This window comes from Propithecus coquereli, unplaced genomic scaffold (genome assembly GCF_000956105.1).
Source record: "Propithecus coquereli isolate 6110/MARCELLA unplaced genomic scaffold, Pcoq_1.0 Scaffold6, whole genome shotgun sequence".
Lineage (NCBI taxonomy): Eukaryota > Metazoa > Chordata > Mammalia > Primates > Indriidae > Propithecus > Propithecus coquereli.
In genome coordinates, this window is record NW_012151951.1 from 1499535 (window position 1) to 1507025 (window position 7491).

Sequence of the window (7491 nt, forward strand, 5' to 3'; positions counted from 1 at the left end):
AAGCATCCTCCCACCTCAGCCTCCCAAAGTGCTGAGATTACAGATGTGAGCCACTGTGCCTGGCCTGTGAATCTTCATTTATACATAAAAATGATCTTTATTAATAGTAGAAAATGTATTTTTATGATTTCCTTTTTTTTAATGTTATGATTCAATATTTATTTAGTGCTTTGTCCATGTTATCATGTAATGGGATATTGGCTGTTCTTTTTTTTAGTTTGTGTCTTTTTTTTTTTTAATTTCAAAATATGAAGGAAGTACAAATGTTTTGCTACATGGATACCTTGTATAATGCTTAAGTCAAAGCTTTTGGTGTGCCCATGACCAGAATAGCGTTCATTGTACCCCATAGGTAAGTTTCTATCCCTCACCCCCACTTCTTTGTTTCCAGCATCCATTGTATATCTTTGTGTCCATGTGTGCAGATCATTTAGTGCCCCCTTATTAATGAGAATAGAATGAGAATATATGGTGTTAGGTTTTCCATTCCTGACATACTTGACTTAGGGTAATGATCTCCAGTCCCATACAAGTTGCTACAAAAGACATTATTTCATTCCTTTTTATGGATGAGTAGTACTCTGTATTATATATATATACACCACACTTTCTTTATCCACTTCTGAATTGATGGACACTTAAGTTGATTCCACATCTTTGCAATTGTGAATTGTGCTGTGATAAACATTCAACTGCAGGTGTCTTTTTTAACAAAATGACTCCTTTTCCTTTGGGTAGATACCTAGCAGTGGGATTGCTGCATTGAATAGTAGGTCTACATTTATTTCTTTCTTTCTCTATACTGTTTTTCATAAAAGTTATACTAATTTGCAGTCCCACCAACAGTGTACATGCACTCCTTTCTCTCTGCATCCACGCCAGCATCTATTGTTTTTGGACACCTTAATAATGGCCATGCTGATAGGGGTAAGGTGGTATCTCATTATAGTGTTAATTTGCATTTCCCTGGTGATTACTGATGTTGGGCATTTTTTCATACATTTGTTGGCCATTTGTCAATCTTCTTTTGGAAAACTTCTGTTCATGTATTTTGCCCACTTTTTGATGGAGTTGTTTGGTTTTTTTGTGCTGATTCGTTTGAGTTCTTTGTAGATTCTGGATATTAGTTCTTTGTTGGATGTATAGTTTGTGAATATTTTCTCCCATTCTGTAGGTTGTCTATGCACTCTGTTGATAATTTCCTTTGCTGTGCATAAAATTTTTAATTTAATTAAGTCCCATTTATTTATTTTTGTTGTTGTTGTATTTGCCTTTGGGGTCTTAGTCATAAAATGCTTTGCTTAGGCTGATGTCTAGAAGAGTTTTTCCTATGTTTTCTTCTAGAATTCTTATGATTTCATGCTTTATATTTAAATATTTTATCCATCTGGAATTAATTTTTGTATATGGTGAGAGATAGGGATCCTGTTTCATTCTTCTACATGTGGCTATCCAATTTTACCAGCACCCCATCATGAACTCCGGGCTTCAAGCAATTCTATAATTTCCAGTACATGTTGTTGTTTGCTTTGTTGAAGATCAGTTGATCATAGCTATGTGGTTTTATTTCTGGGTTCTCTTATTCTGTTCCATTGGGCTATGTCTCTACTTTTATACCAATACTATGCTGTTTTGATTACTATAGCTTTGTAGTATAATTTGAAGTCAGGTAATGTGATGCCTCCAGATTTGTTCTTTTACTTAAGACTCCTTTGGCTATTTAGGCTCTTTTGTGATTCCAAATGAAGCTTAGGATTATTGTTTCTAGATCTGTGAAATATGATGTTAGTATTTTGATGGATCCATAAATCACTTTGGGCAATATGGACATTTTAATGATGTTGATTCTGCCAATCCATATGCAAGAATTGTTTTTCCATTTGTTTGTGTCATCTGCAATTACTTTCTTCAGTGTTTTGTAGTTCTCTTTGTAGGATCTTTCACCTCCTTAGTTAGGTATATCCTAGGTATTTTATTTTCTTTGTAGCTATTGTGAAGGGTATTGGTTCCTTTATTTGACTCTAAGCTTGACTGTTATTAGTATATAGAAAAGCTACTGATTTGTGTACATCGATTTTGTAACCTGAGACTTTGCTGAATTTATCAACTCTAGGCATCTTTTGGTGGAGTCTTTAGGTTTTTCTAGATAGAAGGTCATATCATCAGCAAACAGGGATAGTTTGACTTCCTCTTTCTCTATTTGGATTCCCTTTATTTCTTTTTCTTGCCTGAATGCTCTGGCTAGGACTTTCAATACTGTATTGAATTGAAGTGGTGGCATTGGGCATCCTTGTCTTCTTCCAGTTCTTAGGGGGAATGCTTTCAACTTGTCCCCGTTCAGTATGATGTTGGCTGTAGGTTTGTCATATATGCCTTTTATAATTTTGAGATATGTTCTTTCTATGTCTTGTTTGTTGAGGGTTTTTTTTTTTAATCATGAAAGGGTGCTGGATTTTATCAAATACTTCTTCTGCATCTACTGAGGTGATCATATGGTCTTTGTTTTGCTTCTATTTATGTGCTGAATCACATATATTGATTTGAGTATGTTGAACCAGGCTTACGTCCCTGGCATGAAACCCTTATACTCTCCCTGCATTAGTCTTGTACTTTCTGATCCAAACTCTATCCTGTTACCAAAGTAACATTTTTTAAAATAAAATATAGTCATGTCGCTCTGTACTTGGCTCCAAGAAATGCCCGTCATACTTTGCATGACTTATCTGCTCTGGCCTTGCTGTCTCCAGCCTGTTTTCCCATTCTTCCTCCTTGCAGCGTTTGCTATAGCTGTAAAGAACTCCTTCTCACCCCTGAATTGTGCCATGAACTCTAATCCTGCTCTCCCTTTCCTATGTTGTCCTCTCTACCAGGAACACCCTCCTCCACTTCCCCCTTAGCCTGCCTGTCCTCTAGACTCAGCATAGACATCATCTCTTTATCTGTCACCTAATACTCTCACAGTATTGGGGAAATTGTCTGTCTTTCCTTATTACGCTTTGAGCTTCTTAAGAAAAAAAATTTGGCATCGAATAACTATGTTTATTGACTGAATTAGAAAATTAAATTTTAAATAAAGGAACAAAATATATTCATTGAATGAATTAACAAAATTATTTTTTAAAAAATGGAAATAGAATGAAGACTGTGTATGTAAGAATAATACCACATAGTAGTTTCTTTAGATTCTAGAAAAAGTTAAACATGATGTGGTTTAAAATTGAAAGATTTAGCAAACTAAGTTTTGTGATACATTTGTCAAAGTGAAGCATTGTTGTCGTAGATCAAGTTCCCCTGGAAGCAGACTCTGAGAGGACCGTGAGAGTATAGAAGTTATTGAGAAGTGCTCTTGGGACCACCACAAGTGGAAGGGAGGAGAAGAAAGAAGACATATGCAGAGGGAGAAGCTAGGCTGTAATGTAGTCTCAGGATGGTCTCAGCACCCCAGGGCAGTTCTGGAGTGACATGGCTCTTCAGAGTTGCCCTGAGTTAGAGCGTGGTTGATAGGCCTTACTACCCTCATACGGACCAGTTCTTGGATGTGGTATGCCCTGGGAAGCAGATATGGCCGGAGGAGAAGTAAACTGTCTTCAGTTGAGGCAATTCAAAAAAGGGGAAAATAAATCATTTAATCCGGGGTGGGGAGAATTTAGACATTGTGCCATAGTGCCCACTACATCCACAAATACTATGACGTAGATGGTTTGGACTCCATTATCACCAAGCATAGTAATGGGAGGGGCACATTTCTTAGAAATCCTCTAGGCTCCAGTAGACATATATGGGAGACTTGCCAGCCAGAGGCACAAATCCAACCTTTCCATTGAGTTCAAAGGCAATGAAATGTCAACAACAACAAAATCTTTCAATTTGGAATCAGGTGGACAGGCCTTTCTTTGACATACCTATGGAGGCAGAATACTGGAAGATATCAGTCAACTAAAAATTTTTTTATCTGGGGAAGAGCAGTGCAAGGAAGACAGAAGGGAGCTGGGTCTTATGATGGCAGAACCATTAGCCATAATTTCTATGAGGGATGACATAGTAGATCTCAATTAAACTTACATTGTGAACCAAATTGAAAATAAATTTGATAATAATGACTTAAAATAATTTGATTCTAGCCTTTTAGTTTCATTGCTCATCAGTGCCCATTATTACATTTAATGTTTCTCTTCAAAGAATAAAAAAAGTTTTCAAATATTGAATTATACAAAATCAATCATTTCAAAAGTTTCAGACAGAGGATTTTAATAGAATTAAGAAGTCACTAAACACTAATATTTGCATTTTTAGATAAGGAAGATGATGAATGAAGTGCAATGTGGATGGCAGTGAATTAAAAGAAGCCTATATAAATAAATAAAGGCTAGTTGTCTTAAACCACATAATCATAGTAATTCATGAGCACAAAATAAAATCACCACAGAACTTCCTGCTCAGTGTTCCCAGCAAATAAAATGGTATTTTGCATTTATCAAGCTTCTTAAATAATTTTATTTTCATCTTTAAGAGGGAAATAAATAAAATATAACCCTATTTTCTTTAGACTCAGTTTTTGTTTCAATGCCATTAAACTAAAAAATTAAGCTTTGTGAGACTACAAGCAGTAAAGATTCGTAATCAATACTTATTAAGACCTCCTCAGGAGCTGTTCCCGTTACCTTCACATATACTGGTTCACTAAATCTCACAATAATCATGTGTAGGAGGTATCATGATCTCTATTTTGCACATGAGGGAACTGCAAGCTGCTGAGTAACTTGCTCAAGTGCACACGAGTCACTACTGGTCAATCCATGGCTTGATCTAGGATGTGCACTCCAGAGTCCATGTTCTTTCTACTGCCTGACGACACTGATTCTCATTCTTTACCTTTACTACCTCGTGCAATGGTCTTTGCACACACATACTTCAACACGAATTGGCCCTCTGATTAACACCTAAGTTAGCATCTATGAAGGTACTTTTATGTTCGGGGCTACAAGGGCTCCATTCACCAGAATGTAGCATGGTAAGAAAGAGTTAATGTACTTCTCCAAGCCAACTCAGGAATGGGGGGAAACCTGACCCAATAAGCACAGGTGTAATTTGAATGACATTCTAACTCTAGGATATCTTGGGAATTTCATCATCATTACTGTTATGTTAACAAAAGTGCTAAGTAAAGAAGAGTCTCAAAAGCTGATCCTAGATAAAACATCACTATATAAAAATGATTACCTTACCCAATAATGTTAGAAAGGTAAATATTTTTACATATGTTAATAAAAGTTTATTTGAAAATAAAAAGAAGAGGGAATAGCCCTAGATCTCTCTAATCTGTGATCCCAAATTACTTATGTCAATAAATGTTTTCTTTAACATTTATTGGATGTGGGGCAGGTGGGGGGGGGAGGAGAGGATGGGTATATGCATACATAATGAGTGCAATGCGCACCATCCGGGGGATGGACACGCTTGAAGCTCTGACTTGGGGGTGGGGTAAGGGCAACATATGTAACCTAAACATCTGTACCCCCATAATATGCTGACAATAAAAAAAATAAGTAAATAAAAAAATAAATGTTTTCTTGAAACCCAAATAATGGCTAAATAAAACCTCAATTTTGTTTTATAAATCCTTTTCCTAATATTTGGGACAAATTTAAAGGAAACTATGATTCATTTACAATTAATCAGAATCTAAACAAGGGTAACATTCCATTTTGGGAAGGAATTATTGGACATAGGTGATGTTTTTGCAACAAGACAAAAGTCCTGGAAAGCTCTTTTCAGAACACCTCCTGTTTTGGACAAGTCCGTTTATGGATAGTGATGGGAAATTTTAGTTAATTAAGTTACTTACCTTTTTGATTACTTATATATATGCGAGATAAATATGCACTATCGCTGTGTGATCTTGGGTAAGTTATTTAACTTTACTAAATTTTGGTTTCTTCTTTTATGATATAAGGATATTAAGACTTACTACATTGAGTTGTATGAATTAAATGAGATGGTATAAATGCTTGGCACAATGCCTGGAAAGTAGAAAGTATTGGATAAATTATTGTTATTATTACATAGCATTACATATTATGGACACACATAGAACATACAATTAATATTTACTATATAGTCATTATTATAATCATAAGATACAATTTATCTGCGAAGCCTCTCAACTTCACTCTTTTTCCACTTGAACCCCTTCAAGCATGCTTAGAACTGTCAAGCAAATGTGCCCAGCTTAATGAGTGGTTATGAGAATATTCTGGTTTTTTTCTCTTTCGTAATTTTCTCCTTCCCAATCTTTTAAACACATCCTAAATTTACCTCCCCTACCCCTGTCCAACCACTCCACAATTCAAAGGCATTTTCTTTAAGGACACAGGGCTTACTGTGGGTTCTTCCTTCTTTCCTCCCTCCCTTCCTTCCTTCCTTCTTTTCTTCCTTCTTTCCTTTTTCCCAGACATCCCCACAGTCCCTGGAACATGGCTTAGGAAGATTTTGCTAGCAAAAGTTAAATAAATGGCTGAATGAAAGTTTGCAAATATCTCAGTCACTATTCACTTAGCAAATGGCCATGTGCCCGGCACCAGTAATGTTGTGTTAATAGTAAACACTGATCCAGCCCTGCCCAGCTCACTAGCTGATCCAAGGGACAGTCATACAAAAGAGCAATTACAAAGCAGGGGTCAGGGGCCGAGATAGGATGTCATTGTTCTGGGATTATTGGGAAGTGAGGGAGGCCTTCCGGAGTGTGACAGGTCAGGCAGCCCTGAACCAGGCAAAGAAAAGTAAGGTGGCGCTTTAGGAAGTGGGACAGTATGAGGTGCCTGGTTTGTACAAGAACACGACAAACCAGTGCTCCTGAAGCCTGAAGGACAGGGTGGGTGGCAAGAGACAAGGCAGAGGAGGCCACAGGGTCAAGGCCAGGGAGCGTCTTCTGTGCCACAGCAAGAGTCCGGACTCCGGCTTGTGGAGGTGAGAGATAAACATGGAGGGGTTTGACCGGCCTGCACTTTCAACTGTAACTTCCTGGCTTTTCCTGTTTGGATTTACCTCCCTCTGTTGCCTCTAGTGTCAAGAATGGATGCTTGGCTCTGGCTGAAAATGTGTATTCCTGAGAAATTGGGGTCCACAGGGAACAGAAAGAAGCCGCGATATATTCTCTTCACCTCCTGCATCTAGATCTGAGTTTATGGTGCACTACTAGGTTCTCCCCACGCGGGTGTGCGTTTCTTTTGGGTTATCAGAGCTTATTTTCACTTTTGTAATGATCTGCTATCATCTTTTTTCTCTACTTAAGTGAGAAGTTTCTAGATTTTATTCTCATGTTTTCATTTCCCTTATTGCTATTTCAAAAGAAAATTTTTGACCTTTAAGTATGATTATTCTGTTAAAATGAGAAAAACATTCAACACATTTATTTATTGCATGTGTTATGTGTATGGCAACTCTTCTGGTGCTAGGGGTACTGCAGTCCTTATTGTCAAGGAGATCCCGTTT